The sequence below is a fragment of the Notamacropus eugenii genome, chromosome 1, assembly GCF_028372415.1.
Source record: "Notamacropus eugenii isolate mMacEug1 chromosome 1, mMacEug1.pri_v2, whole genome shotgun sequence".
NCBI lineage: Eukaryota > Metazoa > Chordata > Mammalia > Diprotodontia > Macropodidae > Notamacropus > Notamacropus eugenii.
In genome coordinates this window covers 622,581,245-622,605,546 of record NC_092872.1, presented here as the reverse complement: position 1 = coordinate 622,605,546, position 24,302 = coordinate 622,581,245, and the positions used below count along the sequence as shown (strand labels likewise).

The window sequence follows — 24,302 nt, the reverse complement described above, 5'->3', positions numbered from 1 at the left end:
GGGGGTCCTTTGCGCTGCAGACTGGGCGCCGGGACTGGGAGCTGAGTGCAGCCCTGCAGCGGCCGCGACACCGTGAGGAAAAGATCCGAGCAGGCTTCAGGGACGGGATCTCCAGCAGCAGCACAAGCCCCTCCACCCACAGGTGACAGGGGTCGGTGAGAGAGTCTCTTTGGCGGGTCGAGAGGGTAGTGGGGTGCCCCCATGGCTCGGGCCCTGCCCGGGAGATAGAAGCTGAGAGGCGGTTGCAGACAGGGACTCCCCAAGCGGGCAGGAGCCTGGATCCATTGTGGAAGGTCTGTGCATAAACCCCCTGAGGGAACTGAGCCTGAGAGGCGGCCCTGCCCCGACCTGACCATCTGAACTTAATTCTCACACTGAATAGCAGCCCTGCCCCCGCCAAAAGCCCTAAGGCTGGAAGCAGCATTTGAATCCCAGTCCCCAAACGCTGGCTGGGAGGACCAGGAGGCGAGGTGGGTGTGAGGAGAATATTCAGAGGTCAAGTCACTGGCTGGGGAGAATGCCCAGAAAAGGGAAAAGAAATAAAACTATTGATGGCTACTTTCTGGGAGAACAGACATTTCCTCCCTTCCTTTCTGATGAGGAAGAACAATGCTTACCATCAGACAAAGACACAGAAATCAAGGCTTCTGTGTCCCAGCCCACCCAATGGGCTCAGGCCATGGAAGAGCTCAAAAAGAATTTTGAAAATCAAGTTAGAGAGGTGGAGGAAAAACTGGGAAGAGAAATGAGAGGGATGAAAGAGAAGCATGAAAAGCAGATCAGCTCCCTGCTAAAGGAGACCCAAAAAAATGGTGAAGAAATTAACACCTTGAAAACTAGCCTAACTCAATTGGCAAAAGAGGTTCAAAAAGCCAATGAGGAGAAGAATGCTTTCAAAAGTAGAATTAGCCAAATGGAAAAGGAGATTCAAAAGCTCACTGAAGAAAAGAGTTCTTTCAAAACTAGAATGGCACAGATGGACGCTAAGGACTTTGCGAGAAAGCATGATATCACAAAACATAGCGAGAAGATTGGAAAAATGGAAGATAATGTGAAATATCTTATTGGAAAAACAACTGACCTGGAAAATAGATTCAGGAGAGACAATTTAAAAATTCTGGGACTACCTGAAAACCATGATCAAAAGAAGAGCCTAGACATCATCTTCCATGAAATTATCAAGGAAAACTGCCCTGAGATTCTAGAACCAGAGGGCAAAATAAATATTCAAGGAATCCACAGAACACCGCATGAAAAAGATCCAAAAAGAGAAACTCCTAGGAACATTGTGGCCAAATTCCAGAGTTCCCAGGTCAAGGAGAAAATATTGCAAGCAGCTAGAAAGAAAGAATTCAAGTATTGTGGAAATACAATCAGGATAACACAAGATCTAGCACCCTCTACATTAAGGGATCGAAGGGAATGGAATAGGATATTCCAGAAGTCAAAGGAACTAGGACTAAAACCAAGAATCACCTACCCAGCAAAACTGAGTATAATACTTCAGGAGAAAAAATGGTCTTTCAATGAAATGGAGGATTTTCAGGTTTTCTTGATGAAAAGACCAGAGCTGAAAAGAAAATTTGACTTTCAAACACAAGAATGAAGAGAACCATGAAAAGGTGAACAGCAAAGAGAAGTCATAAGGGACTTACTAAAGTTGAACTGTTTACATTCCTACATGGAAAGACAATATTTGTAACTCTTGAAACATTTCAGTATCTGGGTACTGGGTGGGAGTACACACACACACACATGCACACACGCACACATACATAGAGACAGAGTGCACAGAGTGAATTGAAGAGGATGGGATCATATCTTAAAAAAAAAAATGAAATCAAGCAGTGAGAGAGAAATATTGGGAGGAGAAAGGGAGAATTGAATGGGGCAAATTATCTCTCATAAAAGAGGCAAGCAAGGACTTATTAGTGGAGGGATAAAGAGGGGTGGTGAAAGAAAATCATGAGGTCAACTCTCATCACATTCCACTAAAGGAAAGAACAAAATGCACACTCATTGTGATAGGAAAATCTATCTCACAATACAGGAGAGTGGGGGACAAGGGCACAAGCAGGGTGGGGGGGGAGGATAGAGGGGAGGGCATGGGGAGGAGAATGCAATTCGAGGTCGACACTCATGGGGAGGGAAAGGATCATAAGAGAATAGAAGTAATGGGGGACAGGATAGGATGGAGGGAAATATAGTTAGTCCTATACAACACAACTAGTATGGAAATCATTTGCAAAACTACACAGATTTGGCCTATATTGAATTGCTTGTCCTCCAAAGGGAAGGGGTGGAGAGGGAGGGAGCTAAAGAAGTTGGAACTCAAAGTGTTAGGATCAACTGTAATGTTCTTACCACTAGGAAATAAGAAATACAGGTTAAGGGGTAAAGAAAGCTATCTGGCCCTACAGGACAAAAGAGAAGACAGAGACAAGGGCAGAGAGGGAGGATAGAAGAGAGAGCAGATTGGTCACAGGGGCAATTAGAATGCTTGGGTTTGGGGGGGGAGGGGAGAAAAGGGGAGAAAATTTGTAACCCAAAACTTTGTGAAAATAAATGTTAAAAGTTAAATAAAAAAAAAATACATTTTTTCTAAACTTGGGTTGTTTTTTTTTTCGGTTGCTCTTATAAAATGACCTTATCCACAACCTTCAGAAACATTTAAGTTTTTTGTTTTTTTTTTCATGACAATCTAAGACCTCAAGGTTTTTAGCTCCCTCTACTTAGCTGGTGAGAAATTAATACAAAATTCCAGTAATTCTAGTATAAAACAGAAGACCTGTGATTAGGGCACCTTACTTTTCAAAAAGGAGAACTTAAAAAATAGTTCCCTTTTCTATCTAACTCCTTTCTTCAAAAATGTACAAATATCTTTAAATAAAGTCATTATATGTAAATGATGAAAGTTCACTAAGTCTTGATATCTGCAGTAAGCTTTACCCTTACCTTCTAGTATCCAAAGGAATCATAAAATAGAGTATATATTGTCTAAGTTTTGATAATAAGGGACAAAATAGATGAAACTATTAATTTGATACAGTACAATTAAAAAATTTTTTAACTGGATCAAGTTGCATGAATTTGGCCTCAGCTGTTCTTTTTCCTTTGTAAAAGGTTAAGACTAAGGCTCTGAAACTTTCTGTAGTAAAATTTCCTTTCATATTCCACTTAAGTATGAAGCAAAACTTAGGACAGTAGAACAAGCCCCTCATTTGATGGGTATAAGATAGTGGAGAGGATAAAACAAATTTATTTTAATTACTTTTCATATAATTATTAATTTTTCTCTGGAGGCAGGATTCTCATCAACAAAAGAGATTGATAACAATGATATTTACTTGAATTTTGCTCAGAATTATGGAATTCACATGTATGTATGTATGTACATATCACTCTATAGATTTGTGGGTTTGACTGCATCTACATTTTTTTTTCTAGATAATCCCAAATACTGCCATAAACCTTCTCTTGGATTTAGCAAATATGAAGGTTAATATTATAACTCTAATAATACTGATATGAATTTATTTTTTAAAAAAAACTATTGACAATACATTGTCCAGCATTTCTCAAGGGAAAACATCTAAACTAAGTATATTTTTTAAAAAATGTACCAAGACACTAATAATTAGAAAAATGCAAAGTAGTGAACTAGTGAACCTACATCCATCAGACTGGCAAAGATAATAAAGGAGCAAAATCAGAATTGTTGAAAAGGCTGAAGGAAAACAGGCACATTAATATATTAATGGTGAAACTGTAAATTAGAAGAACCATTCTGCAAAACAATTTGAAACTGTGCCCAGAAAACTGAATTGTGCATATTCTCCAACCCATCGATAACAGGTTTATATCACAAAGAAACCAAAGAGAAAGCGAAATAACCCCTAAATACAAAAGTATTATAAATACTCTTTTTAGCAGCTCTTTTTGTAATGGCAAAGAACCAAAAACTAAGAGAGTTTCTATCAATTGGGGAATTGCTGAACAAATTACTGCACTGTGCATGAATTATTATGTATCGTATGATAATGGAGTACTATTATGCCATAAGAAATGATAAAAGAGATGAGTTCAGAGAAACCGTGTAAGATTCATACGAGTTGATGTATTATGAAGTGAGCATAATCAGGAGAATGTATACAACAGCAACAGTGTAAAGATAGACAATTTTGTAAGACTTAAGTTCTCTGATCAATGTAATGACCAATCAGGATTCCAGAAGTCTGATGATAATCTATACTAGCCATCTCCTGGACAGAGAAGTCATAGATTCAAGATGCCAAATGAGAAATATATATTTGAATATGGACAATGTGGAAATCTGTTTTGACTCTGCATGTTTGTTAGTTTTATTGCTTTTTCTTTCCAACTGGAGGGCCTGAGTAGGAGGGAAAAAATGCTTAATAACTGAAATACAATACAAAAAGATGTACACTGTTTCCTACAGTCCAATTCCAAAACAATGCTTTTACTTTAACATTTACATATGTAATATGATTTATTATTACCATTACTTGACAAATATAAAAACAGAGACTGATAGGAATATAGCGAACATTTTACTCACTGTTTTTTTAATTCATAAACCAATTTCAAACTTGTGTATGACATACAATCAACTCAATTGAAAATACAACTTTAGGTTCAAGAAATGATATTATAATACTGCATAAAATCTAGATAAATTATTTTAATATCTAAGGGAGAATTGTCATTAATATTTACATAAAATCAGAAATATCTGCTAGTAATTTCTATAGCAAAATGAAACATTTCATTATGCAGTCTTATAATAAACTTTCTCAATGTACACCTGATATTTTAAGTTATTCTGTAGTTTAATCTTCAAGACCTTTAACAATCAGTGTGTCTTCTAATAAAGGATGTTATACCACAAAAATTAAAAGGAAAACATGAATATGAATCCTCAAAAGTTACAAAAAAAATGTGGAGATCATATTTAGAAAATATACTGTTAGAATCATCAACCAAACATGATGCTTTGTCATAAGAATGTTATATATGATGAAGAAAATGAAAGAGGGAAAGATCTATATTTTATATGAAATAATGCTATTAATTTTTTTAAAAGTCCAACTAGTTTCAAAAGCGGGTACAGAACAAGTTGGTGATAAGTTGCCACTGATACCTAAATGTTTAAACACATGTTGCAAAACTGATTAGGCACAAAATAATAATCTCTAAACACTCTGCTTCCTCAGCTTCATCATCTAAAATTGGGAGAATAATTCTAGTTGGTTACTTTTCTTAAAAGTACCATTCAATTGAGCTGACATTTTTGTGCTTATCTAAGCTGATATCCTAAAAACAATTTAAATTTATCAACTCATTTCACAGTAGTACCAAATCAAATTTGGAATTTTGTTTACCTAGTATTTCTATAAATCTTTGTACAAGAAATAAGTGATTTTGAACTTGGTGTGATCATTAATCCAACAAAAGATTTAAAACTAGAATAAATAGACAACATAAACAAGAAACAAAATTAAAATGATCTAATTGGTAATTGTCCCTATCCTGTTCTTTCCTGGCCTTTGGAACCCCTGCTCAATTTTTTACAAACTTCTCTTTAGATCATACATGTAACCCCTTCTGGAAATTACTTTGAATAATTTTGTTTACACGTGTGTTATGTAAAAACACACACACACACACACACACACACACACACACACACACACACACACACACACACACACACCACAGAGTTTTTCTCCAAACAAAATGTAAGTTTCTTGATGTCAGGGCTTATTTCATTTTGTCTTTGTATTCCCAGTTCCTAGCACAGTGCCTCAGCACCTAAGCAGGTACTTGCTGTACTGAACTCTTACCATAACTAAGTGCAAAATCACCGCTGATGTTTTCTCAGATTTTTGTGTTTCCTTAATGTCTATAAGGTGGCAGCAAGGTGGCTCAGTGGAAAGAATGCTGGGCCTCAAGTCATGAAGACCTGAGTTAAAATCCAGCCTCAGACCTTTATCACTTAACTTCTGTTTGCCTTAATTTTCTGGAGAAAGAAATGGCAAGCTACTCCTGTATCTTTGCCAAAAAATCTCATGGATGGGATTGGCATGATATCCTCCATGGGGTCACAAGAGTCAGACATGACTGAATAACAAGAGGATGTGACAATTTAGGATGTATAAAAAGCTTTACATGTGGGAAAGGACATAAATATATAGAACTACAAAAGATAAAATTTATTTTTAAACATATACTCTTTTACAAAAGCTTCAAAGATAATAAACAGTAAACTCATTTCCTTATCAATCTATAGCAATTCACAAATTATAACTAATATGATTTTTGCTATCTTGGAAAAATACATACTAATTCTACAATCTCCAACCACCAGCATAGATTTATATAGCACCTTCCCTAAGAAAAGTTCATAGCTTTACTCACATATTTTGATCTTCTTTACCCTCATTTGCATGTCTACAAATTACACAACAGAAGAAATAACTTTATTTAAATTGAGATTGGGTCATCCAAAATATAAACTACCAATTTTAAATAGCTTCATCTTATCTCAAAGAAAAAGTGGTTTCCACAGCTATAGGTAACATACAATGTGTCCCCTAAATAGTCCTGTAGAAGCAACCAGTTCTGAAACTGCTAGGACAGAGGATTTTATAAAGCGACATTTTTGCAAACCAGTTATTTCACTGTGCCTATTTAATAGCAGTTACAGAAAAAGAGGAGAGATTTACAACTGAGACATTTACAAATAAGTAACTATCTCTGTCCATACGCCTTAATACTTCTGGCTAAATTAGTCTTGGGAATACAGGCATACAATCCATCATGAGTCATGAATACATAAAGATTTCTAAAGTGACAGTTATACTCCACAGACAAAGGTTTTGATAACTCAGGGTTGCTTCCTTACTATGATGAGGTATTTTAATAGAATTTTCATGGAAAAAGACAGATACAGCACCTATGTTTTCCAATTAATAACTTATTTTGGTTCTGAGCGTTACATATGAGTTAGAAAATTAAAACATGATCCAGAGACTGGAGACCTGGAAGTAAAGAGACTCATTATGTTTTAGGAAGATTGGCTGAAGAAACTGGTGATATTCCCAAGTTTTTAAAAGGCAGCAAAGTGAAAGAGAGCAGGAGACTCTTTTTCGCTTGGCTCCAGAGAACAGAAAGACTAGAAGTAATGGGTAGAAATTGCAAAGAAGCAAATTCACATTGATACAAGCAAAAATATTCATTTATAATAAGTTATCCAAAACATAATGGAATGCCACAAGAAGCAATCCATTCCCTTGGGAGAGCTTCTACCACCCTCCAACCCCCCTCTCCCCCCACCAACCTCCATTAAAGGTCTTAAAGTAAAGGCTTACTTGCTTACTTGTCAGGGAAATTGTAGAGGGATTCTTAGATACAAACTGGATTAGACAGCCTCTGACATCCCTTCCAACTCATATTCTGTGACACAGTGTGAAATCCCAGTTACAGAAGGAGAAAGATTACATGGCTACTGAAGGTAAAGATTTGTTTTTTTTTATTTCTTTAAAATGGTAAACTACTGAAAGAAATTAAAACAGGAACAGAATTTCCAGACTGGGAGCAAATGCCTTCTGCCCATCTACCATATTAGCATGTTAACAACAAAAAAGTTGTGTCATCTATTTTATTATACACAAATAGAGAGAATCACATTCTGTTTCTGTTACCCATAAGCAACTCAAATGAATTTCAATTTAAAAAAAATTTATGTCAATAAAAATGCTTATGTTTGTACACTGAGAAGATACATGGCTCAAAAGGCAAAACAACAGACTAGATAGTAATGAGCCGGCAATTTTCATCTCAATTTTGCCAATGGTACACAAATAACTATGCTAACTATATAACCTCTGCCTTCACTTGTCTAATGTGGAAAAAAATGAGGTTAACAACTCAAAAGATTACCACACACTATAACTACTGATGACAGTAACACATTTTTTGGACCAATTTTTTGTTTTAACAATTGTATAAAAAAGTTGCATGATTATTTTTTACCACCTAGATAGAACTTATTAAGCTCCTAAGGTCCTTTCCAGCTTTTCAGATCCTGTAGAGGAAAAGAAATTTTCATAAAAGCTTATGAGGAAAGTCACTTTCACATATGGTACCATTCTAAACAAACCATTTTCACACTCAGCAAAATCAAAAGTTGGACCTCAAGTTATTTATTCCTATAAATTTCATGAATCATGTGCTCAGTTACCTGTCATTCCCAATAGTTTGTCATTTATTGTGAGATTATAATGTTGGGAGATTTAGAAGTGAAAGGAATCTCAAAGTTCCAACATTTTCATTTTACAAATGAGGAAACTGAGATTAAAAGAAATAGAGTGATTTGACCAACATCACAGTGAGAATAGGTGACAAAGCCAGAATGAGAATACACGTCCTCTAAACCCCAAATAGGAAGCTAGGTGGCTCAGCGGATAGAGAGCTGGGTCTGGAAGTCAGAAGATCTGAGTTCAAATTTGACCTCAGACACTTACTAGCTGTGTAATACTGGGCAAATTACTTACCTCTTAATCAACTGGAGAAGGAAATGGGCAAACCACTCCAGTACCTTTGCCAAGAAAATTCCATAGACAGTACTGGCATGCTATGGTCCACAAAAAGCTGGACACAACTGAACAGCAACAACAGCGATAAACTCCAAATAGAACATTCTTTCTACTGCATTCATATTATAATAACAGCAGCAACAATTAGCATCTATAGTTTTAAGGTTTGCAAAGCACTTCTATACATATTATCTCATTTGATCCTCACAAAAACCCTTAGAAGTGGGTGTTACTATTACCCAAAATTTTACAATTTTCCTGAGATAGATATCAGCTAAGTACACAGTATCACACAACTAGCAAGTTATCGGAGGCCATATGTGAACTCAGCTCTTCCTGACTACAGGTTCAGCATTCTATCCACTGTAACACCTAGCTTTCTCTCATTACACTACTCTTTACAGTAAATTCCAAATGGACAAATTTTTAACATCAACCGTACAGGATGTACCAATATAGAAAAGATAAAAGAGGTGGAAATGCATCAAAACTATTCATCAGTAAGTCAGATCCTACAACTGTTTAATCTCACAAGCCCATGTTGACTAAGTTCCAAAATGATTCAAGACATTATTTGACCTGCATTCATGCTTCTAAGGGTGGATAAAAAAAAAAAATCACAAAATTCCTAACTTGGATTTCAGTCCACAGTTTAGGCAGGTTCTTCAAGTTAGCAGTATCAATCATTACAGGCAGCAATCAATTGTTGAGAAAGGATTTGTAATACCAAAAACAGGACTACCCGAATGGGTAAATCTTGCTTAATAAGCAAAAACAGATGAGATACAAAAAGTAACTTATTTCCTAGGAGCTCACTTTGTTTTAGATAATTCTGACAATGTCCAACCACAGGCAAAACTATTTTTAATTGAAAAGTTGTTGTTAGTTTTCCATGTAACAAAATAAATACCTTAAATTATTTTAAATAACTTAATGATTTTAATCATTAATTATAGGTCTCATCTATTATAATTACAAAAAGCTTAATGTATATTATGGAATTTGATTCTTACAAATATGGTAAGGCAACTATCATTTCTCTTTTAGTTCCTTGTCTATATTCAACGTAAGACATGATCCAGGACTAACTCCAAGAAATAACTCAAAGGCTGGGGTAAAGTTAGAGCTATTTCATGTGTAAATAATCCCTATGGATTTTGGACCAAAAAAATTAAAAACTTTAAAGAAGATTGCTCCTGGAAGCCATAGTTATATTTTATTTTTCATTTCATGACCGCAGCATGAGTTTCTATGTACATGACTTTAAGGTTTATAAAGCTATGTTACTCACAACCCTCTGAGGTAGATGGGTGCCAGGATTATTAGTCTCAGTTTATAGACAAGGAAATGGAAGTTCGAAGACATGAAATAATTCGCCCAGCCATCACTTCGGCCCAAGTCTATGGGCCTAGATTCTAGCTCAGACTCACTGATTTCAAGTTCTCCATGGCTAGTAATTATTCAATACTGATAAGGAAAATTCCTTATGGATTTATCACTTATAATGAAATACTGGAGCACATGGAAACATATTAAAGGAAATACGTATAATAGTTGTTATAACAAAAATCAAAGGAGCAATGAGGCAAGAGTTTAATTAAAAGACATTTTTCAATTTTTCATTACACATAGAATTCTTTCCAAATTTTGAGGATGTATGAAGAAAGGTATGTGAATATATGTGTTATCTTATTTGAAGGTCAGAGGGTGCTGTGATTTTTACTAGTAAAAGCAACTTCTGGTATAGAAATTACCTCCTGTAATGAAGATTAGCAGCTCATCTGTAACTTAATTTTTTTTTTTTTTTGAATATAATCAATTTATTGGGAAGGGTAGCAATTGCCAATAAAATGAAATCTCAAGCTTTTCAGTTGCCAGGGGTACCTTTAATAGCAAGAGCAGCCTTTTTTTAAAACAGTTAAAATGTGATAGTCTATATGAGGTGCTAAAAAATAGCCTGGTGATGAAAAGTAAACTAACATAGTAATTAGCCTATATCAGAGGTAAGAGGGGGCTTACATTTGGCCTGACTCACATGAGGGGATCTCTAAGTGCTATGGCAATGGGAAAAACACATGTAACTTAATTTTTGAAAGAGATGCCCAGGGAAAATGAAATACATGCCCACACATTCATCTATGTGAATACTTGAACAAAATTACATTAGTTTTTAGTCACAAATAGGTAAATTTCCCATAATCCCAGAAATATTAATAAATCCCATCAAAAAGGGGGAAATGGCTAGGAGCAAATCTGGTAAGCTCCTCTTCTTGCTGTTAAAATATACCATGGACTCCCATACAATAGTAGAATAATTATTAGTATCTTTTGAGTATATAAAATGATAAAAAGTTACTAATAAGAAGTCAGAGATACTTTAAAAATGAATTTGTATTTCATTAATCATAACCATATCTAAACACATTTTAATTAATCTACAAAAGGTATGTTTACATGTTTAAGGCTTCCCATGTAAATTCTATATGCAAAAATTTGCATTAAAAACCCTTATGGTCTCAATTGCAAACCCTGAACAAACTTCTATATAAAATTCATACCATATCCCCTCCTGAAAGCATGAGTTCAGTTTTCTCTTTCATTACAAAATGTATCAATGTACCTTTATTTCTATCCCAAAATTTGTCTAACTTGACAGAGAAAAACCTAGACTATTTCCTGAAACTGTCATGTTTCACATTTTAGGGGATATTTACCATTTCACAAATGTTAAGAAGGAGTAAAGGCAACAACATTTAGATAATGCCATATTAGATACTGCTTTCATTATTTGAGGCATTTCAGTGCAATAGAATACAGAAATTAAACTCATTTAATTCAACTACAAACCTTGTTGTGAAATTTAGGTCAAAAGTATCTTCACTTGACTACAATGTCATTCATTAAGTTTCAAATAGTTTTAGGCTGCCTCATAATCCTCATTTATTGTACCAACACAAAAATACTTGAAAATCAACACATTATTTGCCCTACCCAATAGTTCTAAATAACCTTTCCTTTTGTTCTTGATTACATAATAGACAAGGAATCGCCATTTGGGCGCAATTTAAGATTGACTCTCTAATAATAGTCAATAGCAAAAATCACTCAAATACAGTATCATTCAGCTATAAACAGTACAGAAACTGGTATAATGAGAAAATCCACAGGTTCTGGAGAGAGAATACCTCCTTTCCACCTATGATCTATGACTTACTACCTGAATGACTTCAAACAAGGCACAAGGGGCACCTCTATGGATTTCTCTTCTGAAGAATGAAGAAATCAAACCAGATGATTTCTAAAGTCTCTTTCAGCTCTAAATCCTATCTAAGATCTATCCTATGAAAAATGGTTGTGTGACTTCCCCCAGTGGTTTTTGGTAGCACTCAAGCAGGCTTGAAATGGTGATCCAAAGAATGCCAAGGGTTTCACAGCATTATGAGGGACAAAAGAGTCTTGGATTTGGACCAAGAAGTTAACTTCAAATTCTAGCTCTGCTATTTACCTGTATGAGCTGGGACATGTCTGAACGTTACTTTTCTGTAAAATGGGGTCCTAAACAAGATAACCTCCACAATGAGTTCCAACCCTAAATCTATGATCCAAAGACCTTCCACAAACTGACTTTGCGAACTTTGCAACTTTATCATATTTTTTCCCAGTGCCAGAGGTTCCAACCAAAATGAACAATTCATCAACATATGAACACGTATATACATTTGGCCTAACTTTACGTCTTTGTTTTGTGTTGTTTCCCTGGAAACAGCTCAGCACCCACCCACTACATTCCTATTGAAATCCTATCCACTTTTCAAGGCCCTACTCAAATAAGTGCCATTTCATCCATGAAATCTACCCTGATTCCTCTAATTCTGGAAATTCTCTCTTTCCTCGGAACTCTCATAACACTCTGTACACCTCTTATTTACTTATGTTTTACCTTGATTATAGTTTTTATAGACAGACTTTGTCTTTCTCACTAAATTGAAAATTCTTTGAGGCCAGGAACTCTGAATTATCCACCTTAAGAACCACAGTGTTGGGTTTAGTTGTTTGTTTTTGTTTTTGCACACAATCAGCACCTGGGAGTAGTAACTATTTCTTGAAAATAAGCTTTTGGGGGGGGGGAGGGGCGAGGAATTAGAGTTTAAATGACTTGCCCAGGGTCACAGAGCTAGTAGGTGTCGGAGGCCACATTTGAACTCTAGAGCCAGTGGTCTATCCACACACACCACACGACCTAAATGCCCCTAAATATAAGCTTTTAAATGATAATGAAAATAATTCCTGGGAATGGTTTATATATATTTCCACATGACATTCCCAAGCTAAGAGGTATAAAGTGTCACTTTTGCTTTCACACTGAGAGTAGTACTCAAGCGAATGGTTCTTTAATCTGAGATTGAGGAAAAATTGCTCAGTACCATGCTACACTAAGATGCTTGACTGGTAAGAAGTACTATGGATAAGCTGGTTAAGAAGGGTTTGTTTACCAGTACAATAAACACAGATGACCTCTAAAGCAGCTGTCTCCAAACGTTTTTAGTCATATGTACTAATATATATTTATTTCTATATTATACATTACTACTGTTATGTAGATTATAAAAGTATACAAAACTAGCAATTAAAATGGAACACTATTTTATTAACAGTATCAAAAAAAAAAAAACTTTTTTTTTTTGCCTGGGTTAGGGGATTTAAGAGAGGTATGTCCTGTTGCTATGGCAAAGGTGAAGGAAGGACAGGGCATGTCTGATACCAGGTGGAGAATGTTTGCATGCACATCTTTTTGCCTGGGAAGAAGCATGTGCCACTGACTGCAGTGGAAGCCAACAGGTGAAAGGGAACAAAAGTGGCAGGTGATGGCTACAAGTGGATTGAATGGCAGTCCTGCTTGCAACTGTAATATCTGCTCTGCACATCCCAATGAAATATGTTACTTTTACACAGAGACACAAACAGAAACACAGACACACACATACACACCCCCTACTTTGGGGATTATTCCTTTCAAGTCTTTACAACTCTAAATCATATACAAGGCATTGGGTAGGTACTGAGGAAAGAATAATATACTATTAACCATAAGGAATTTACAATTCTAATAAATTATACAAGTGAACCATACATAACACATCTTTTATCAATCAAAATGTACTTTAAATCACTAGCTATTCTTGAATATATAAAGTCTTGAAGAGAATGGTAAATACTTTATACAAATAACAGTCTTCCAAATTATGTCTTTTGTAAATTCAAATCATCTTATATTTAATGGGAGAGGATTAAATTAAATTTAATTAAAATTACATTAAATATTTAACAAAATAAATAAAAGGTAGGATATAGTGATAATAAAAGAGAGTACGTATAGTGATATTCTCTGCTCTTCTCTATAGGTTCGACTTTAAATGTTTAAAGCTAAGTGAAGAGGCAACAGCAACAAAGTAGGTGTAAGAGAGCCAAAAGGATTCTACCCCTTCCTTATACTGCAAAATACACATATATTAATGCAAAATTAATTCAACTGACAAACATTTTAAAAACACTTAGGGAGTTAAGTAACTGTGCTAGGTGCAAGTGACACAAACACAAAAATTCCTCCCTTCAAGGAACTTACATTCTACATTATCTAATCTGTATTTCCAAGCATAACAAAATCAATTCAAATGACTATTGTTAAATATAAGAAAATACAATATATGTCTCCACATTATAACTTTAAAGTTATTTTTGATCATTCTAAAGGGGAAAAAAAACAGGCTAGTATATTTTTACCTTAATCTAGATCAGGGGTGGGAAACCTGTGGTCTCAAGGCCACATGTAGCCCTCTAGGTTCTCAAGTGTGACCCGTTGACTGAATCCAAACTTCACAGAACAAATCCCCTCAATAAAAGGATTTGTTCTATAAGACTTGGACTCAGTCAAAAGGCCCCATCTGAGGAACTAGAAGGCTACATGTGGCCTTGAGGTCACAGGTTCTCCACCCTTGGTCTAGATAATGACCAAGGTTATTCAGGTACATCATAGTTTAACACCAGGTTAAACAGGTACATCATAGCAAATAGTTTACTGCATTCTAATCCTTCTAGATCTTGAAAGTAACAAACAATACTGACATGAAAAAAAAGGAAAAAAGATGAGATGAGAGCAAGGTTACGGATGAAAATAGAGATGAATCTGTGGCTTTCAGACAACCCACATCATGTAATGGAAATTATTCCCAAGCTTCCCTATTACTGGGGAAGGGGACTTAGAATTCAGCTCTCTGCCAGACAGTAAACATAATTATTTAAAGCACAGTATTTAACATTTATGGTATTAGAAAATAAAAGTAAGAATATTCAAATTAGATTCCCTTATTTATTCCCTTATTATCTTATTTGGATAGGTGTAGAGAACTACACCTATCCAAAGAGACTGTGAGATCTAAAAACCCTCTGTGGAAAAAAGGATATCCAAAAAAACAGGCTCAATTCAAAAACAGGCTACTAATTCTTTTTACAAGTTATGCTGATATCAGGGAGTCAAGGCTTAATTTCTATTTAAGGACATTCTGATGTCAGGTTAAGAAGAATCCAATAAGCCAATTTCTATACAAAAGCTACAACTGTTAGATTTCATTTTTAAATCTGAAATAGTATCATTATACCATTTAGGGACAGTACCATTGTTTGTATCATATTACCAAAAAATCATGATTTTATAGCTACAGGTCATCCAGTGCTTCTTAAACTGTGGGTCACCCCTTATATGGGATCATGTCCCACGGTTTAAGAAGTGCTAAAGGGGTTGAGAGTGGGAAAAGTTTAAGAAGTCCTGACTTGACCTTGTGTTTCTCACATGAGGGCCACATGCAGCCTATAACACAATCAAAGCAGCCCAAACCAGATTAAAATATAATTGGGAAATATTTAGCAAAATACATAAAAATACAATAAAACAGATATTACATTTTAAAACCATGCCAGCACATGGCCTACAGGAATCCTTATGAACAGATTAGTGATCCCTGTTTCTATTTGAGTTTGACAACACTGATCTAAACCAACCTCATTTTACAAATAAGGAAACTGAGAAGTGGTACTGAAGTACTTGCCTAAGTTTAAACAGGTAAAAATGGAAGTTTAGAATTCCAACCCAGGTCATCTGATTCCAAACCCAGGATTCTTTTTACTACACTAGCTTGTCTCCAAAAAGACAATATTTTACTCTTATATTATTCAGTAATAATTTTCCACTATGAGGTTCTATTACAATACACAGTCTATGCATAGAATAAACATTCAGTGTATGTTCTTCCTACTGGTAACCCTAGAATCCCACCTCTGAAAATTGGCCACAAAATTATAAAATCCATTTACTGTAATAGTAAGAAACTCAAGAGTCACAGATTCTTCATATTTCTGTGTTATTGTACCAGGCCAACAGCACAATTTTGTTCAAAGAATCCAACTATCCCAATGCATCATTAACTAAACTAGCATCAGTCCACAGTGGCAGATCTAACTCTAGATCCAGGGCTCTATTGACTGTGCCACCTAGCTGCCCAAGGTGAATTAAATTCTTACTGTTTATAACTGGTAATTTTAGGAAATAAGATTCTCCATTTATAAGTATAAAATGTAGCTAGAGGATAAAAAAAATCATTTTCCCTATTTGCAGTCAGTTTTAGCTAATATTAACTATTATTTATAAGGGGATAAATCATCTCAGTTGCCCTTTATCAATAATTGTTGACATTTACATAGTGATTTAAAGCTTGCAAAGTGCTTAAGTGTTCTTAAATGCCAAAGTAGTCAAACTCAAAGATTTAACCTCAATATTACCCAATTCAAGACTTCTGCTGCAACACACACAAATGCTGTTTTCAAGTTTTAATGTTAAATGTTACCATTCCTTAATTGTGGTAAAACCATGCAACTCATTTTAGAGGCTCGTTTTTAAAAAATATCCTTATATAAATTTAGAAATTCTTAATAATGTGCAATGTAAAAATAATGAGTTTTCAGCTATTATTTTTTATTTTCATTAGACATTAACAACCTTATAAAGTAAAAAGGTCAAACACAAAATTCCATCTCAATTCTTTTCATAAATGGATATTAAATGCAAACAAAATTATTCTTAATGATTTCTACTTATGAATAAATATCTATTAATTTTTTTAATTGGTGGAAATGTGTTCATAACTAAGAAAAAATTTAAATTAGCCAACGAGTATTTTCTTCCTTTTTTTGGTAGAATAACATCATAAAATAACCTAGGTATTCACCAGTATTCTTTCAACAAACATTCATCAAATACCTACTGTATGCAAGACAGTACTAGGCATTGAGATTATATGATGAAAACAAGACAGTACCTGATTTCAAGAGGTTGACAGTCTCATCTGGGGAGGAAAAGAGAGAGGAAGTGGATGCAACATGTGTACAATTTAAATTGGGTTAAGAGTCGTCATTACTGTTTCAGCACTGTTTTACTTTGCAGTTTTGGAAACAGCACAAGGACTTGGATTCAAATTCTAGCTTTGCACTTTACTTATGTAACCTTAGAAAAGTCATTTCACATCTCTCAGCCTCAATTTCCACAGCCGTAAAATAAAGAGGTTAAACTAGATGAACTCTAAGATCCTTTCCAGTTCTAAATCCTAGGAGGAAAAGAATGCTTCCAGGAGGACAAAGCATCTGAGCTAGATCTTGAGGAAAACAAAAGATTTCAACAAGGAAAGATATGGAAGAATCTGTTAAAGGGCACACAGGCAGAATAATTCAGGAGAGAAACAAGTAGTTGTTTAATTTCACTAGAATGCAGAGTGTCTGAAGAGAAGTCATATGAAAAGAAGACTGGAACTGTTGTTTGGCCGTCTTATTTGCCAAGGGAAGGATTTTATCCAATATTTTATTTTATTTTATTATCCAACAGGCAACAAAGAGCCACTAAAGCAAAGTTCTTAACCATTTTTATGTCATGGAAAGTCTATGGAACAGCTCTTTAGAAAAAATGTCTTTAAATCTATAAAATAAAAATAGATAAAATTACAAAGGAAATTAGTTATGCTGAAATAGTGGTTACCAAAATATTTTTTTAAAAATGTTTGAGGGCCCCAGGTTAAGAATCACTGAACTAAAGGGTACTTGATCAGAAAAGTGGCCTGGCAAGACCCATACATGAATATCATTTTGGCAGCTCTGTTAGGGATGCCCTGAAAGAGGAGAAACTGAAAGTATGGCTACCAACTTGAAGAGAACTATAATACTTCAGGCAATAGTCAGGGCCAGGATCATTTAACTTTTCTCCAATACAAATTTTTTTTGGGGGGAACTTTCATTCTAACAGGAAACTACTCTATTAATGTTCTGCAATCATGGTCTTAGAGAAATGCCCAAGGAACTAAGAAGTTAAATGACTTGCCCAAGTATCTGTCACTAGTATGTGTCAATGAAGGACTTCAACCCAGGTCTTCCTGACTCATTAGCCAGGGTCGCTCTCTTTTATGTCAAGTTGTCTATTACTGCAAGGATAGTTGCGATTTATATTTTAACTCTTCACTGAGGTAGAGACAATGCAAACTATGCCCAAAGGAAGGGCTATCAAACTATGCATACCTTTTGACCCAGCAATATCACTGCTTGGTCTGTATCCCAAAGAGATCACCAAAATGGGAAAAGGATCAATATGTACAAAAATATTTATAGCAGCTCCTTTTGTGGTGGTCAAAAATTGGAAACTGAGGGGGTGTCTATCAATTCGGGGAACGGCTGAACAAGTTGTCGGATATGAAAGTAATGGAATACTATTGTGCTATAAGAAATGATAAGCAGGTGGACTTCAAGACTTATATGAACTGATGCTGCGTGAAATGAGCACAACTGGGAGAAGAGTGTACACAGTAATAGCTACTTTGTGTGAAGACTGACTTTTGACGGACTTAGCTCTTCTCAGCAATGCAAAGATCTAAGATAACTCCAAAAGACTCATGTGCTATCCACATCCAGAGAAAGAACTTTGGAGTCTAAATGTAGATGGAAGGATACTATTTGCTCTCCTTCTCTTTTGTTGTTTTGTTTCTTCTTTCTCATGATTCTTCCCATTAGTTCTAATTTTTCTTTACATCAAGACTAATGTGAAAATATGCTTAATATGAATGTATAAGTATTGAATATATCAGATTGCATGCCATCTTGGGGAGAGGGGAGGAAAGGGAAGGTGAGAAAATTTAGAACTAAAAATCTTATGGAAGAGAATGTTCAAAACTAAAAATTAATTTTTTTTAAAAAAGAAAATGCAAACTCTATAATTCAACATTCTCTCAACAAAATTTACTTATCACTAGGTACTATTATATAAACAAATAGGGTAACCTAAGCTATTCTTCTTCAGTGTTACAGAGATATACACCTGTCAAAGGGACTGGAATGCTGGTAGGGGTAGGTACCCTTCTGCCTAGGAGAGGGTACAGATACTGAAATATCCTGAAGATACTGAAATTTAAATAACAACAAATTTTTTTCAAAGCTGACCCTACAGTTCTTTCACTCACATTTTCTCACATGTTCCCAACATTTTATAATTGCAAAATGTTAATTTACATATATTAGACATCAGCAGGGTTACTATGAACTGTTCTGGAAGAGGCCTGAGTGGATATTAATATTTTTGATAACTACCATTAAAAAGTATTCTCTCAGAACTCAGAACCCAGCTCACTTTTTCCTGTTTTACTGCTGAGTAAATGTGGAACTGAGAAAATAAGAAACATTCTGTAAGTCTCGAAAAAATAAAAGCCAGAATTTTTATTATATGCTCCACCCACCTTACCTCTGCCCATAACATTAAAAAAAAAGCTGATATTTATATAGCTCTTTGTGGTTTCCAACGTACTTTAGATCAACATTACAAACAACAATTTCACTTTTATAAAGAAGGAACTGAGACTTGGGAAGGAATTCTTAGGTCACCTAATTGTTAAGTAACAATCTAGAAGGGGACTCCTTCAGCGTTGTACATCATAAAAGCCCTCCAACTTCACCAAACAAACTCACACTGTCCAGAGTGTTTCTCCTTCTGGCCCATTCAAATCTTTTCCTTGCTTTAAGTTCCACGTCCACTGTGTATCTTAAGTTCTATGTCCATCATGCAGTTTTCTCTATTCCAATCCATATTCCACAAATGTATTAAATACTATGTGAAGAAGCAGCATGGCATAGTGGCCTCAAAGCCAGAAAGGCCTGAGTTCAAGTTCTACTTCTGACACATACTTGTAGCATGACCATGTGACCTCTCATGCTCTAGGCAGTTCTGTATATCTTTAAGTTGCAACCAAGGTTGGAAATTCTCTTAAAGATAAGCAAATACACCTTCTAATTTCCCCATATCTGAAAACTTCTTCCTGTCTATTTAATTCAAAACTGAGAAACATCTTTGATTCCTTCTTCCATCCCCTCTCCTTTCACCCATCTCCAAAGTCTACTGCCAAGTCCTGCTGATCATGATTCTACATCTTTGTATCTGTTCCATGTATTTCTATTCTATTTTGCATTATAGTTATTTTACCTAACTTGTCTCCCTGACTAAATTGTAAGCTCCTTGAGAACAAAGACTTTTAATTTTGTAACCCCCAGAGTCTAGTACAGTATCTCAGAAATTGTTGATACTTAATAAATATTTGTTGCTGAAAGGTGTATCAGATGCATACAATGAAAGTTCTGAAAATGCTAGGTTAAGTAATAAGGGCACATCAGGAAATACGTGTGGAATAGGAAAACTACTAAGGCAGTAGTGCAAAAGGCAGAGTGGAGGCCAAGGGAATAATGCTGTAACATTAGCACAGTCTCAAATGGTGGTAGTGTGGAAATGAAAAGGAAGGGATGGATTAGACAGATATTTTTAGCAACATGTGGAGGAAGAGGTGAAAGTCAAAGATGACTTCCAATTTTGAATATGGATAAGAAGGACAAAAGAAGTGCAAATAACTGAAGAAGGAAAGTTAAATTAGGAAGGTGAGGGTTTGGGAGAAAAGAATAATTTCTATGAGGTCCTAATATCATTCAGAAAAAAACAGCAATTCATTTATATACACCTATATTGTTACCAAGTACTTTTTGTACACTCTTCCCATTGATCCTTGGAGTACAGTATCAAGTATTGCTCCCATTTTACAAATGTAGAAACAAAGGTTCAGAAAAATGTACTGACTTACCTAAGGTCACAGAGTCATCAGGTACAGGCAGCTGGTTTCTAACCTAGGCCTCCTGATTCCAGTCCCAGTAGTTTTTTTCCTACCATAGCACATTGTCTTCTACTTAAACTCTTATGCCCCACAATTTAGCATTTGATGTGTAAATACAGTAGTCAAGAAAGAAAATTGTTTATGCAAATAATTTTTTAAAAAGCATATTAACTAATTCTGCATCCTTTTCTAAATCTTAATCCTTAGTATGAATACTCAGACATTTTAAGAAACAAAATACTCCAAGTTTTTAAATTAGTATTTATATAGTTTAAGTATCTACATTTTATTTTTATTAGGCCTTCATGTCAATGCCAGAATCTCTCACTGCTAAAGTGAGAGTATCACCTTAAACATGATGTTTCAATTCAACAAGTCCACAGATATTTATTAAGCATTAATATATTCCCTTTTAATCCTTTAGGAGAAGGAAAAAGAAAAACTAGAGAAGTTGATAGAATAGAAAAAAAATACCACTAGAAATTAGAACATGTGAATTCAAATTTTGGCTCTGGAACAACTAACTGGGAGATCTTAGACAAACCATTTAATCTTTCTAGATCGTTTCCTATCTATAAGAAAAAAAAGATGCACTAGATCATAACTCAAGTATCTTCTACTTCTAAAATCTTAGGTGGTGTAATGGATAGAATACTGGGCTTGGAGTCAGGGAGACTTGAATTCAAATTCTAGTTCAGAATCTGTGTGAGTGGCCAAACCACTTAACTTCCCTATGGCTCAGTTTCCTCACCAGTAAAATGATGGTGGACTTTTAAGGCTGCTTTAGGATCTAAATCTATAATACTACAAGTTTCCAGTTAACTTTTTAATAGTCATAATACTGAACTCAGACTAATTTATCCAAAGAGGAGCTATTAGAATAAGTGACCACGTCAACATCACAAGTAGTTACATTTGCATCAATTCAGAAAAGCCACTATATTTCTATTTAGTGTAACCTAAAGTACCCCCTTAAATATAATTGGCACCTCAATGAGGCTGTAAGAACTGCATGCTTACTTCATACATCACTGCACTGTACTGGTATTTTGGGATTATACTGGGTTATCTACATAAAAGCAAGAAAAAAGGGTGGGGGCTGGATAGGAGGAAGAGCAATGGTTTTTGTGAAAGGAGTACTTTCCTTAACACACCTTGAACCTATGAGCAAAATACCTTTCAAAAACATAATATGAAACAAATATATTGCTATTTTTCTAGATTTAAAATGGAGATAGATAATGCACAAACAGGTCTTCCTATACTAAACATCACTTGTTCTTCTCCAAGAGCACTAGACCAAGTAAAGTAACCTACTCCGTTTCCTTATTTACTTTAAGAATTGCAGAAAACATGGTTAATTCTGTTGTTTCTAAGGCATATGTAATCGTTAGTATTTAAAAACTTCATAATCTTGGAGGGGAAGTATATCTGTATTGTCACTACAAAAAGCCCTTTTAACTAAAATTCTATGCTTGTATTTCTGCTCCGAATTACAAAAAAAGGGTTAATTTTTGCAGCAATTCTCCCCACTCCAATGTCTTGTTTGCAACCTAAAATGAAAGGAAAAGGGAAAAAAGCAAAGGGAAGAGAAGTAGAACACGCAAGAGAGAGAATATTACCACCTACTTTGCTGGTTATGGATTATTTTGAAAGACCCATGAGGCAAGGAAAAGAGTTGACATGCAGATGGGGAGTAGGGGTTAATGACCTCAACTGGCACCATTCAGATTAATATTGGGGGGAGTATTTGGGGGGAGGGGGAAATTTATTTACACTGCAGTGTCTGGGAGCAAACATGGCTGCCCCTACCCCTTTTAAATCTTAACAGTCTTCACTTCCTCACAAAACCCATCAAATTATGTCCTGCCTTCTACCGATTTCCCACCCTCCACCCCTACCTCCCGCTAGAACGAGGAAAGCAAAAACACAGCCCCTACTTTCAGACAATAAAACCGATACCACCTCACTCCAGAAAGGATAACAGCACTATCTATAACCACTAGCCCTTCTGGCCTTGACAGAAACGGCAGGGAATACACAAAAATAGGAACAAAAGGCTTTCCCCTCCTAACACTTCATCAGTCCCCAAACCCCATCATTTCCTCCCACGCTCAGGGTTTTATCAATTCCTCATCGTTCACTTAATTTCCTACCCTCTCCTCCACCCCACCTCTTCTACCTCCGCCCCCCCCAGATGCCAAACTCCCCATCCCTTTATGCCCACTCCCTCAATCCCTTCTCGAAACCAGCCTTCCCTCCACTTCCATTCCTTCCTCCCTCCCACGTAAGGCCTCCAAAGCCTCTTTCCCTCCCCAACCTCGGATACTACTCGCGAAGGCCCCTCCATTTCCCTGCCCTCCCCTCTTTTTCCTTTCCCCCTCTCCCCGCCCCCATCCCACCTCCTCTCCCCTGACCCAGCCCAGCCCCACTCGACCTCCTCTCCCCATCCTCCCGCTCCCAACCCCCACCAACAGCCTCCACGCCAATCCACTCCTCCCCAAGGGCTTCTCCTCTCGGTTTCTTTCCCTTTCTCCCTTGCCCGCCCCACCTCTTCCCCAGCCCCACTCGGGGTCAGTCGTCCCGGGTGGGTGTGGGCGTGGATGGGTGCCCGCCCCGCCTCGCACGCGGCGCCACTTTACCTTCAGTCTGTTCCATTCTAACCCTCCGGCCGTGTCAGTACGATCACAGGAGAGACACGGGAGCCCGGAGGGGGGCCGGAGCGCGGGGCACAGCCGAGGCCGAGGGGGGAGGAGTCGGATCCAGGCCAGGCCGCATGAATCCCCGGCCTAAATTTCCTCCACGCCGGGTGCCGCTGCCATCGCGGCCCGAACCGTGGGGCCGCGGCCCGGACGGGAGTGGGGGAGGGGCAGAGGAGCTGCGGGAGGGGAGGGGGAAGGGAGGGGGAGGAAAGACGGGGGGTGGGGTGGCTGCGCAGCCGCTGCTGCCGAAGCAGAGCCCGGGGCGAGCGGCGGGGCTGGCGGCGGGTGCAGAGGGTCTCGGGGACTTGATCGCTCGCTTTCTCGCTCTCCCGCCGCGGTGTTCTTCTACGCCCCCCCGTCCTGGTCGTCTTCTTCGCCTTCGCCGTCGTCGTCGTCGCTAGCTCGCTCGCTCGCTCGCTCGCTCCCGCCGCCGCCGCCGCCGCCGCGCACAAAGCACCCCCCACTTCTCTCGGGCAACGCCGCCACCGCCGCCAAATCCTCACGCGTTCATTGGCCGAGGGGTGCGATGCCTGTTGGGAAGTGTAGTCCATAATGGGGCGGGAGGGAAGGAAAGAGAGAGGAAAAAAGGAGGAAGAGGCGAGTAGAGAGGGATGGGGTGGGGTGGGGGTTGCGGAGGAGAGAGAAAGAAGAGTTTGAGGTTGGGAAGGGAGGGATAAACGGGAAACGGGGGAGAACATGAAGATGTGAGGTGAGGGCTACAAGCAAGGGAGGGGAGTGATGTAAGA

At 37.0% G+C, this 24,302-nt stretch overlaps 1 protein-coding gene across 7 annotated transcripts in view; it reads right to left on the bottom strand.

Annotated features, from left to right (window-relative positions):
* NSD3 (nuclear receptor binding SET domain protein 3) overlaps window positions 1–23,738 on the bottom strand; it is a 131,720-nt gene extending 107,982 nt beyond the window's left edge. For 6 of the 7 annotated variants that reach the window (XM_072635168.1, XM_072635171.1, XM_072635172.1 and 3 more), the window contains exon 1: window positions 23,497–23,738. The gene's annotated coding sequence lies outside the window, so the exon portion shown is untranslated. Of the gene's footprint in view, window positions 1–16,987; window positions 17,015–23,496 lie in introns of all 7 variants that reach the window. The other variant, XM_072635169.1, reaches the window with a different exon arrangement.
* Between the last annotated feature and the right edge of the window lie 564 nt (window positions 23,739–24,302).